The sequence below is a fragment of the Tamandua tetradactyla genome, chromosome X (assembly GCF_023851605.1).
Source record: "Tamandua tetradactyla isolate mTamTet1 chromosome X, mTamTet1.pri, whole genome shotgun sequence".
Taxonomy (NCBI): Eukaryota; Metazoa; Chordata; class Mammalia; order Pilosa; family Myrmecophagidae; genus Tamandua; species Tamandua tetradactyla.
In genome coordinates, this window is record NC_135353.1 from 169,393,757 (window position 1) to 169,407,225 (window position 13,469).

Consider the following 13,469-nt stretch of genomic DNA (forward strand, 5'->3'; position numbering starts at 1 on the left):
GGGCAATGTTGACTTTAACCTGTTGGAATTTAGACACTGAAATCATAAAAGAAACTTGCTTATAAATTAGCATTGCCCACAGAATTGTACCATGGGCCCAGAGAAGAGGATTACCTTGAAGAAATGTAAGTGATTGCCCTGAAATATCCCCCCATGCATTGAGAGCCCTCAAGTGGATCACAAAATATTTTGTTTAAGGTGAGAGCAGAGCTGCTTGGGGGTGATTATGGAAACCCTTCTGCATCAATGTGTTAGCTTCCAAAACAACTTAAATTGGATGGTTCTGTTAAGATTTTTATTTTCCAAACATACCCCTCTTGCAAGTAAATGTTGCATTCATAAGTCTTTTCTGCGTTCATATTCAGTTAGTCCTTCATTTAGTATTTACTGTGGCATAAAGATAGAAATGTGGTGACTTTTTAGCTAATATAACACTATACTTACATATATAATATCTTGAAAGGACAGCATTAACACTATCTCAGGAATGAATTATGCCCTAAGTCTGTTTTTCTTTTTTAATAACCTTTTTCATTTGTGGCTCAAACCCCAAGTTGCATGACATTAAGAATTAGGGTAGTCTATTCTATAACCAGGAAATCCAGTCCCATCTGATGGCTCATTAACTCTTTGGTGATATTTTTATTGAGCACTTAATTGGGTGGCAGGCACTGTTCTAGATACCTAGAATAAAGTGATAAATAAAATGAAGTCCCTCCCTCATGGAGCTTACATCCTGATGAATGTAAATAAACCAAAAAAAAAAAAGCTGAATCATATGTAATTCAAAGGGGCATAAAAGACATGCAGAAAACTAAAGCAAAGCAAGGTAAGGGAGAGTGATGTGGCTCAGGGGTATGAGTGTCACTAGCACCAAAATTGGGAAGGTCACAAGACCTTGAATAAAGCAAAGGAACTATCATGAGAATATCTGGAAAGGAGTCACCAAGGCAAAGAAATGAACACATGCAAAGCACATGAGGTGGGATTGAGTTTGGATTTTTAGAGGAAGATCTGGTAGGTCATAGTAGCTGTAGCATGATGAGCCATGGGGAAAGTGGTATCAGTTTAATCCATAAAGGTAGTAAGGAACCCAAACAGATAAGATCCTATAGGGAGCTGGCATAGATTTTGTTTTTATTCTACATGTGAGTCAAATCTCTTGCAAGGTTTTGCAATGGAAGTAACAAGATAATATTTTTAGAATAAGGCATTTTCTCCAGCCACTGTATAGTGATTTGACCATAGGGAGGTGGGAACAGAAGCAGAAGTCTAGTTAAGATCTTATTGACCAGGGTGGTGATGGCGGAGGCATTGAGAAATGACTGGATTCAGGATACATATTAAAGGTGGAGCCTACAGTAATCACTTCAGGGTTGGACTTGGTGCATGAGCAATTTAGGGATGAATGATGATTCCAAGGAGTCAGCCAGAGTAGCTGGGAGGGTGGAGATGCTACTTACTGATATGAGGAAGACTGGGGCAAAGGCAGGTTGGGAGTGATGGAATCAAGTGTTCAGTCTTAGGCATGTTAAATTTTACATGTTTCCTGGGTAATGGAGTATAGATAGCAAGTATACACATGGGTATTTGTGCCTGGGGATCCAGGCTAGAGATCTAATTTTGGAGGCATGGGCTGGATGAGACTAGCAGGGGTATGAGGAGAGAGAGAGAGGAGAGAAGAAATCTGAGGACTGAACCTCACAAGGTTAGGTGCATGAGAAAGATCCATCAAGGAAGACTGAGAAGGAGCAACCATGAGATAGGAGTTCAACCAGGACAACTTGACGTCTCTGAAGCTCAGTGTAGAAGATCTTCAAGAAAATGGGACCAGCTCTGTCAAGATCTGTAGAGGATCCATAATTCGAGGACTGAAAAATGGTCATTGGATTTTGTGAGTGGTCATGATGACACAGATCTCATTGGTGTGGCCTCAAGAGAGGACAAGGAAAGAGACAGTAGATTGGGGTAAAGACAGTGAGTGGATATGGCCAATTCAGGAAGTTTTCTGAAGGGAATAGAGAGATGGTGAAGCAGCAGCTGTGGGATTAAGGAAGATCTGTTTTGATTTTTAAATAAGAGATACTGTGCCAGGTGTGCTTGTTGATCAGAAATATTAGAGAAGGATATTGATGAGGCAACAGAGAGAACAGGAGAGCAGATTATTGAAGGAAGAAATCATGGAGGAGACAGAGGGAATGAAGAGACAAATTCCATGAAGTTTTGTGGCAGTTTATATGAAAGACATTGGGGACCGAATGGTGCTCAAATTCTACCAAATCAGGGTCACTTTGGGAGGGGTACAACTGAAAGCATGGACAGACCACATCAGACACTGAGAAAGTTTGGGCAGAATGCCAAACTTTCGTCCAGGAATCTACAAGTTGGAGATGCACCTCAGATAAATATTGCATCAAAACAGCTAGATATGTGATATCTAAATAAGACATATATGAAAACCGGAGTGAGTCCTTGGACAAACCAGAAAAAATACATATAAAGATGAGACATAGGAGCTGGGAGATGTCCCAGACACATCCAAATGACATGTTTCCAGCACCTTTTGGAAGGTTCAAGATCCTATAGGGCGCATTTTGCTCTTCCTCCATCACTTGACCCATGACTTGGAACGATCTTGCCTGGAGATCCTTCTGCCCCTGAGGCAGGACTAGTCTGCCTCTAGGATGCCCCAGATTCCCACGAGCCATCTCCAGTTTGCTCAAGATACAGTTCCAGTTTATCATCCTCAAGGGACTAGTCCTGGAAGTTGCTTTAGTTTCTAAAATCATTTTCTTCTCTCTACAAGCATTTTATCTGTTTCTTGAAATCACATTCTGGAATAGATTTAACCTTAGTTTTATAGTATTTTCACACACATTGAAAAATTCTTCTCTGTCTCTCAAATTACATAGAGTTTTATTATTTCTCATTGAAAATATTCTCATTTTGATTGCCTATCAAAAGCGTAGCTCTAGATGGTGCATAATGTAATTTATTTACAATTGATATCCTTTATCAGAGTAACAACGTCAAGAACGATCTGAATCCCATGGACTTTATAATAATTACCATTCAGAGTGATACCACTTAGAATATGTGTATATAAATTCAAGATGTAGGAGGTTTGGTGTTTGGTCTGTGTGTAGAGAGGGGAGCCGAGAGAGAGTGAAGAAGAGCTAGAGATACTGTTTCTATAGGTTGTCTATAGATTTCTGAAAAATATAATCATACTTTTTTTAAAAACTGCATTTTACTATTAAAGATTTTCAGGGCTCTCTTCATTTTGTCTGATATCATCAAGTCAAAGAGAAAAATTCATCTTTGTCCTCCCATTATGTTGAATTGTCTTATCACTTTCATACATATGTTTGTTCTACTCTGACATTTGAAGAGTAAACTTGCTTTCCTCTTGTCCACTTTTATGTGATTACACTGTGTGAAACATTCCTAAAAACATGATACAGATATCCTATATGATTTCCCCTTGAGCAGAGACGAAGGCAGCTCATTTGAATGTAGCTTTGCGGGGGCATAACCAGATTAGAAAACAAATTTCATTCTCTGATTATAATCCTCTCATCCTATTATGGAGATCATTTTATTTCGCGTCCATGCCTTTTACTACCGCTATGCGTGTCATCAGTAATAAGCTCAACAGGTTTTACGAATCACACAGAGCTGGGTCTGGAAAGCATTTTCAAAGCTGAAATAAGATTTTGAAATGGGGACATCCAAGCCTACTGGAATCACACTCTCCCAGGCCTCAAAAGGAATGGGGAGTAAACACAGCAGTGCTTCTCCAGAATGTTCTGTTTCTCATGGCCACATAGATAACCCATGAGGAAGTAGGACAGACCCAGCCATGCCCCTCGAGCAGCCAGCATGGGGTTCTAGAAGGAAGCTGCTGTCATTTTCGTCCCAGGGATATCATGACTTTTGGAGAATCAGAGCTTGGGCAGCCACTTTTGGAAGACAGCTGCTGTTCTCTGCTTCTGACTGGGAAAACCATCTGCGTTAACCCCAGAATCCCCAGTCTGAAGCTACCACAAATAGGACCTACTACAACTGTTGCTCCCTTCCAGGCTTTGGCTGAATAAAATTTATCAGCAGCCAAATGGAACTGTGTGCCTTCCCGTTTTCAAGCAAATGCTTCATTGGTATCACTATGGTTCAGTAATGAAACGTGAATTTCCAAATAGGCAATCTCTTTCATAAACTGCTCAGTGATACATCCTTTAAAAAAAAAAAAAAAGTAAAATTATGCTCTGCTTATACAATTGCTGTATTCTTTATAAAATTGTTTACAGAGATGGAAGGGTAAATGTTTTCATTTCAGCCACATTCCAGCAACAGTTCCCATCAGCTTCCCTTTGAATGAGGTCTCATTAAAACACAGAAACACACTTGCTGGTCCCCATCCCAGGGATTCTGCTTCAGCAGATGCAAAGTGGACCCAAGAATCTGCATTTCTCCTAAATTCCCAAATTCTACTCCTAATCCCCAGTCCAGTGAATGGGAGTTTACTGAGAAATAGGGTTTTTGCAAATGGAATTAAATTAAGATAAGGTCATACTGGAGTAGGTTGGGCCCTTAATTTGTTTGGACTGTTGTCCTTATAAAAAGAGGAGAATTGAACACAGATGGACACAAGGAGAGAGCCATATAACAATGGAGGTAGATTGAAGTGCTCCAGTTGCAAACCAAGGCACATCAAGGATTGCTGCACACCATCAGAAGCTAGGAAGAGGTGAGCAAAGATCCTGCCCTGAAGGTGTCAGAGGGAACACAGTCTTCTTGTCATGTTGAATTCAGACTTCTAGCCCTCAGAACTAGGAGACAATAGATTTCTGTTCTTTTAAGCCCCGTCATTTGTAGTGATTTGTTACAGCAGCCATAGGAAATACAGATGGTTACAGATGTAGGGAGAGGCCAGGTTGTCTAGGGCTGCGTAAGCCAGGGCAAAGAGTTGCTATTGCATTTCAGATGCGTTTAGACGTCTGGGTGTGGATGGCATGCCATGGCCTATGTTTTTAGAAAACTGCTCCAGAGGCTGAGTGGAGAGCTGCTTTCAACCAGGCAGGAATTGCAGAACTCAAAACGAGGCTGGGTTTCCCACAGGCTTTTGGTAGTTGTGTTAACAGGTCCTACACCAGCAAGGAGGTGCCGCTGCTTAACCCTAAAAGGAAAATACATGCTTTCAAATAGGATGCCTATATCTTTCCAAATATGACCATCGGGTGTTCTAGTTTGCTAGCTGCTGGAATGCAATATACCAGAAACGGAATGGCCTTTAAAAAAGGAGAATTTAATAAATTGCTCGTTTACAGTTCTAAGGCCGAGAAAATGCACCAATTAAAACAAATCTATAGAAATGTCCAATCTAAGGCATCCAGGGAAAGATACCTTGATTCAAGGAGGCCCATGAAGTTCAAGGTTTCTAAGTGAGAAGGCACATGGCAAACACAGTCAGGGTTTCTCTCTCAGCTGGAAGGGCACATGGTGAACATGGCATCATCTGCTAGCTTTCCCTCCTGGCTTCCCATTTCATGAAGCTCCCCAGGAGGTGTTTTCCTTCTTCATCTCCAAAGGTTACTGGCTGGTGGAGTCTCTACTTCGTGGTACTGCTCTCTCTGAATCTCTTTCTCCAAAATGTTTCCTCTTTTATAAGACTCCAGTAAGCCAATCAAGACCCACCCAAAAGGTTTAGAGACATCATCACCTAATCCAGTTTAACAACTACTCTTGACTAAATCACATAATCCAGGGAGACGATCCGATTAAACATACAATTTGAAACATACAGTATTGAATAGGGATTATTCTACCTTTATGAAATGGGATTTTGATTAAAACATGGCTTTTCTAGGGGGTATACTTCCTTTCAAATCAGCACATCAGGTATCAAAAACATTTTGCGGGAGTCTATAGTATCTCAGATATGTGATGCTCTTTAGACTTTATAAGGTTGCTAGGACATCAGAGGGATTTAACTAAAAACCTGTGTTCTCATTGGTAGGATATAGATTTGTTTTCAAGTTTTTTTTCACCTTTAGAACAAATGCCTTCCCTTCATCTGTCTTGCTGGCCCTTGACATTCTCCCCTGCAAGCCATTCTCAGAAGGAATTCTCTAAAACACAGATCAGATCATGTCACTTCCCTGCTTACAACGCTCATTGGCTCTCCGTGGCTGTTAGAATTAACAGCACATCCTTTCTCCTTCAGACCTAGGAAGGAGACCTACTGTGACAAGTGGTCACTGATGCAGTATACATACTGGCAAGCTCCCACCCAGTGCATCGCAAGGTATTTTATATTTTGCATTGTCTGTTTCAAGATCTTTCAAAACAATATTTTTTCTTATTATTTATGTCTGACATATAGGAATGCTATCAAAATCTTTAATCAATTTGCTCACAAACTTAATAGTGGATCCTCTTGTTTTCACATGGCACACAGTCATAGCTTCAGGAAATAAATCTAATTTGCCTTGTCGTTTCCAATATCTGTCTCTCATATTTCTCCTTCAGGACTTCGATTATTGCACAGAATTTTCAATAATCATATCTATAGTGGGTATCCTTGTTTTGCTCCCGATTTTAATGAGCCTACCTTGATTTTACTCTGTTGATTGGCTTTGAGCATGAGGTCAAAAATCTTCATCTAGACAAAGACCCCTGTTTTCCTTCTTGGTTTTCAGCAGGTTTTGTAAACTTTAGACAATACATCAAAATCAAGGATTTGGTTTTTCTATACCTGTAACAGTATCTATTCAGATGGTCGATTTTTCCCTCTCCTTTTAGACTTTCTAATATAAAGACTTTTAATTTGGGCAGGAAGCTGATGAGTTTGGCTACAATGTTCTTTTAATGGACTAGTAGAACTTCAATAGGTAGCATGTTAATTTAAAATCTATATTTAATTACAACCAGCTTTAATTTTTGTACTAGTATTTTCACTTGTTTGCACTTGTATATTCTAACTTCACAATGTGAATTGGGCACCTGTGCATTTGGACTTTGGGCCTTCTTGGTGATGAGGATATTTGCTGAATAAATATAAACATGAGTATAATGGTGCCTGGTACATATCCATTAATAGGCTGTGCTACCAAAATATGAATTAGCTAGAAATGGACTTCCGTTTCTTCATATTCCTCTTTTTAAAAGAAGCACTCATTCACAATTGTTTTCAACATAAATGACCTTATGCATCTATGAGGAAAAGATGAAGAGAATTTAAAGTAAAATGGGCATGTGATGTGTTTTCAGCCCTACACAGCTTGTGCATTCAGCATGCCACAAGAACAGAACAGAGTGTCCACACGACAAATGAAGCCTTCTTGATAGAATTTAAGATTTGGGTGTGTGGTAATTAGATTAGTTGTCAACTTGGCCAGGTGAAGGCACCTAGTTCTATTGCTGTGGACATGAGCCAATGGTAGGTGAATCTCATCTGTTGCTAATTACATCTGCAGTCGGCTAGGAGGCGTGTCTGCTGCAATGAGTGACGTTTGACTTAATTGGCTGGTGCTTAAATGAGAGAACGCAATGTAGCACGGCCTAGCAGCTTGGCATTCCTCATCTCAGCACTTGCAGCTCAGCCCAGGCCTTTGGAGATGGAGAAAGAAATCACCCCGGGGAAAGTTGTTGGAACCCACGGGCCGGAGAGAAGACCAGCAGAGACCATCCTGTGCCTTCCACGTAAGAAAGAACCTCAGTGGAAAGTTAGCTGCCTTTCCTCTGAAGAACCAACAAAATAAATCCCCATTTATTAAAAGCCAATGCGTCTCTGGGGTGTTGCATTCCAGCAGCTAGCAAACTAGAACAGGGTGCAACCAAATGCAGGCATGGCAGGGAATTTGTGGGGTGTGCAGGTGCAGCTTACTGGTTAGATTTGCTGCCAGCTCTATTTTCAAACACTTGGGGCAATTTTAAGAAGTAAATATTATCAGTTTTTAAGTGGGTTGTATAAGCAGTGTTGTTAGATCAGCTGTATCTAAGTTGAATAGGCATTATTTTAATTTGATTTTTATCTTATTTCTGCTTCTGACAATATCACCCCTGCACAAAGTCTCTCTAACCTCATGGAGTTTTATTTATCAAGTTATAACAGCAAAGACACAGCAAGTTCTCTGAGGATAACTTTGCCAGTGTTAAATCAATCAAGCATGTAATTTCCTAACCACACATTCTCCCTGTTCCAACTGTCCTTACAATGTCACATTCCTGCCCCCCAAATATTGTCCAGTTCTCCATAATTACAAAGCTCATTCCTCAGGCTGTTTTTCATTACTCGATATTTGTTTGGGAAATTCTGGATTCCACTTTACCTTGAACGAACTGGTGTACATTCCATTATCCAAGATACACACAGAACAATCTGGATTTACAGAAAAATAGTGCATAAAATACAGGATTCCAATGTACCACCTTAATTAACCCCTTGCCTTGGTGTGGGATGTTTGTAACTATTGATGAAATCCCTTTTTTATAATTGTACTATTAACCATAGTCCATGGTTTAACTTAGGGTTCCCTGTTTATGCTGTGCAGTTCCATGGATTTTTTAAAAAATGCATTCCATTACCATATATGCAATCTAGCATTTCAGATATATGTTAATCATATTCAGATATCTGTATCAGGGCTGTTAATTATACTCATAATGTTGTGCCATCATCACTATTCATCACAAAAATATTTCCATCATTCCGAATAGGAATCCTGTATTTTTTAAGCCTTAACTTCCCATTCCTTGTCCCCACCCTATCCTCTGATGACCTTTATTCTACATTCTGACTTTATGAGTTTGCTTTTTGTAATTATTTCAAATCAGTGAAACCATGCAATATTTTTCCTTTTGGGTCTGGCTTATTTTACTCCACATGATGCCCTCAAGGTTCATTCATTTTGTCACGTGCTTCCCGACTTCATTCCTTCTTACTGCCGAATAATATTCCATCATGTATATATACCACATTTTATTTATCCTTTTATCTTTTTAATGTGCATTGAGTTGCTTCCATCTCTTGACTAATGATGTTGAGGACCTTTACAAGTGCTTTTTGGCCATTTCTATATCTTCTCTGGAGAGAAGTCTATTCAAGTCTTTTGTCCATTTTTTAATTGGATGGTACAATGGTCTTTTTGTATACATAAGCAATTATATATCTTATCATCCTGAGTGTTGAACTATATAAGCATACTTGTTATTCCTGTTTTGTTGTTATTCTTTGATGGAAAAGTTAAGTAAATGGTCTATTAAGATTGTTTTTCAAGAGGAGCATATGTTATAAGGCAGGTTTCAGAGATGGAAAAGAGTCTGATACTATTGGAATTATAACAACCTACTAATCGTACATTAGTCTACTACACTTGACTCAAATGGAAATACTTTTTTGTTTAGACAGTAGTGAGAAACAGCAGGAGGTGAAGAAACAAGAGCAATTGTTTAAAAAATTTTGTTACTGGCACAAAGACCTTAATTAATTGACTATCTCAAATAACATGAAATGGCATTTCATTAAAAATAGAGCTTTTAAAGTGCAACTCTGTGATTGTGAAAACCTTGTGACTGACACTCCCTTTATCCAATGTATGGACAGCCAAGTAAGAAAAGAAAAAAAAAAGACAAAAAATAAATATATAATGGTGGGGAGGGGTATGGGATGTATGGGTGTTCTTTGTCACTTTTATTCATCTTTTAATTTTTTTTTTTTGGTGTAATGAAAATGTCCAGAAATCGATTGTGATGATGAATGCATAGATATATGATGATACTGTGAACCACTGATTGTACAATTTGGATGATTATCTAGTATGTGGATATATCATATATCTCCATAAAATTACATTAAAAATATGACTGCATGGAGTGAAGAAATACATGAACTTTGCAGTTTTGCTATTTTTCTTCTTTCATATAATTAAGAAAAAATTGTCCCTTGAAAATGGAGAATATATAGGAAAAGTGTAATAAAAGAAAATGTGAGTCATCCCAAATCTCACCATCCAACAATAACTCTTTCAGCATTTGGGGACAGTTGTTGTTCTCAGGAGAATGGGTATTATGGTCTAAGGGTCTAGTAATATGATTATACATATGCATCTGCATTTAAATAATTGTATCATGCTGAAATAGATTTATTTTTCTGTCTTTTCTACTTAACATTATGTTGAGAGCTATTGATACTGTTGTAAATTCTATGTTGAAAACTCCTGTGCTTGCTATGCTCAATTTTCTTTATGGCCATTTCATATCATTTGATGTGGTTGGATGGGAACTCCTGGACTACTCTTCTCTCAGTCTTGTTGAGCACACATTCTTCTGTTTTTCCCATCTGTCTCCTCCTTCTCAGCCTCCTTTCCACCTGCTCTTCTTATAATCACCCTCTAAGAAGTTGAGTACTTGAGCTGGAGTAGTTAGGGTGGATACTGGGTCCTCTCTTCTCTTTCTATAGATTTTGTCAAGATGATCTCAGTCATTTCCCATTACCATCCTGATGACATATACATTTACTTCTTTACAGACCTGCTGTCTGGGCTCCAACTTCTGTCTTGTCCCCACTAAGTTGGAACCTCACTGGTTAATCGGTTCAGATCTGAATTCTCTATGCCCACACCATTATTATGTTCCACCCTCCTTAGTTTCCATATCTTGATAAGTAAATCTACCACCTTCTTGGAAACTCAGCCCAGAAATCTGGGCTCATCTTTAAGGCATCTTTATAGTTGATAGGGAAAGTTCATTTCCATTACACAAATCTTCAAAGTGGTCCTGATTTGAAGTATCATAGAGAAATTCGTGGGACATTCTGCACTAATTTGCAAATCAATCTCCTACTCCCGAAGCTGGCAGGGTGCATCAATCAGAATTGCATTCTGATCCATTTAACAGAAAAGCAAAGTAACTCTAATTTCAATGTTGAGAAATTTGTTAGCTAGAGTAATGGCTCAGTGAGGTGCTAAAGGATCCAGGCCCATCCCATCTTTTCCTAAGGGCATCTTAGTCTGGGCATCCCTTGGGTGAAGAAGATCTTCATGAACATGAATTTCGTTGCCTTATGGTTGCAAAGTGGATGCAGCATCTCCATGCATCAAGATCCACACTCATGGCAGGACAAAGGAGAAATAGCAAAAATCTGAAGGGCCTTTTCAAAGCAATTCTTTGTCATTTATTTTAGAAGGAATGTCCTGATCCCACTCAAAGCAAGAAGGGAATCTGGAGAATGTTTAATTAGTCCTATTTCTTCCCTGAACTAAATGAGGACATATCTGCAAGGAAGAAAGAGATAGAAATTAGATAGGCAAAACATAGTGACTTCTAGGGCTGGGAAGGTGCTAATAAAACCAATCAGCTACTGCTGTCTCCAACATGAGAACCCCAGTGCCCAAGTATTAAAGCCAGCTGTGAAGTGCTTGGCAGGCCCTCAGTAAATGGATTCTATCATCATTGTCATCATCATCATCGTCATCATCAATAGCAACAGCATCATCAGTATTTAGAGCTAAAATCATAACTATTGCTTTTTTCTTTAGTCTAGCAAATGTCTTCATTGTACTGCATTATTCCCTTGTCCCTTTAGCCCAGAGAAAGAAAGACAAAGAAAACAATTCTGTTTAGATTCAAGTTTGACTTGAGTCATTTTAGAAGAGATGAAGTATTGGGTAGATAGGACTCTTGAGAAGGGATAATGGAGGGTTCCTCCAAATTAGAGTAAATTCTTAATAGCACTGATGATTAATAAGCTTTGTGCTAGCTCTATTCCATGTTTATTTGGAATGCTGAATTGCATGCTGTGCTGGTTTGAAATTTTAATGTATCTATGAAAAGCAATGTTCTTTCATTTCCATTCAGTCTTGCTGGGTGGGATCTTTTTTATTGTTTCCATGGAGCTGTGACCCACCCAGTTGTGGGTAGTAACTTTTGATTAGATGGTTTCCGTGGAGATATGTCTCTGCGCATTCAAGGTGAGGTTGCTTACGGGAGCCCTTTAAGAGGGAAACATTTTGGAAAGAGCTTCAGAGCCATGAGAGCCCATGAAGCCATAGACCTTTGCAGATGAAGAAAAACGCCCCCAGGGGAGCTTCATGAAACAAGAAGTCAGGAGAGAAAGCTAGTAGATTTCGCCATGTGCCCTTCCAGCTGAGAGAGAAACCCTAATCTTCATCATCCTTTCTTGAGTGAAGGCAACCTCTTGTTGGTGCCATAATTTGAACATTTTCATAGCCTTGCCTTAATTTGAACATTTTCACAATCTTAAATTGTAAACTTGCAACTTAATAAATTCCTTTTTTATAAGCCATTCCATTTCTGGTATATTGCATTCTGGTAGCTTTAACAAACGAAAACACTTGGATACAACCAAAACTGTTTTCATTTTTATTATTTTTTAAAAAACTTAACCCTAATTCATTTTGAAAACAGAACTGTGAGAGGTTTCCAGTCAACCAGATATTATCAAAGAAGTGAAGGTTGGGTTATCTCCCAATGATGGTTAGGCTGCCAGCAAACCCAAACAAAATATTCTCTTTTTCCTGTACGGATCTGTTGCCAGTAACCTAATACCAGAGGGCATGAACTTTGGCTCACAAGAGTGGTGGTGGATTTACATTCACCTGGTTGTCTTTTAGCCAGACCACATGAGATTGGCCATGCATTTGTGAGAGAGCTGGCCAACGTAAAGAGTTCCCAGCAAGGCTGGGAAAGTCTGCCTGCATCTTGTTGTCTCATTTGTTTGCCTTTTCTTTGCTAAAGTTTCCGTCCTCACTGTGACTCAGTACTCTATTTGGTCAGCTGTGATAAAAAAACTATAATTTTGTTTCCAACAGGCTGCCAGAACCCAACTACGATGGGAAGGTCCACTAGGTCCATTAATTGGCAGGAAGCTGAGGGGTAAGACCAGGCTTCAAGTGAGCAAATGAAGTTGCTCTACAATGTCACTGAGGAGCCAGATGCTTTTCATAGCCCTGCTCTGTTGTCATTATCGTCATCTTCAGCTTGGTAGCAAGATCGCTGTACAGTTTTGAGCTTGGTTTCAGGAGATAGGGACTGATATGGGGAAGAGGGTTCATCTCTTCCTGAGCCTCTCTCTTTGTGAGGAAGACATTTTTCCCAAGAATCTTTTAACAGCCTTCCATCCCCACCCTATTGTTAAGAGTCAGAAGACTGCCCTGTCCTTGAACCACTCACTAGTGAAGAAACAGGAATTACCTGTGGTTCAATCAGGCCCCACATAGAGCTGCAAATGGCATCAGCCTTTCCAGGAACACTGGATTGCATGGAGATGGAGTCGGGGAGTAGGTATTTGTGAAGATAAGAACAAAAGCACATGACTAACTAGAAGTACAAATGGGTAAATGCATCCTGGGAAGCAAGTGTCCATGTTCCAATGCATATGTCTACAAGGGCTTATTTTACAGTTTTTGCTTTTGATAGAATAAATTTTCAGATGAAAAATTGTAAATGCC

General features: G+C 39.3%; 1 protein-coding gene across 1 annotated transcript in view; it reads left to right on the forward strand.

The window, feature by feature from the left end:
• PUDP (pseudouridine 5'-phosphatase) overlaps window positions 1-13,469 on the forward strand; it is a 575,274-nt gene that overhangs the window by 518,837 nt on the left and 42,968 nt on the right. The window lies entirely within an intron of this gene.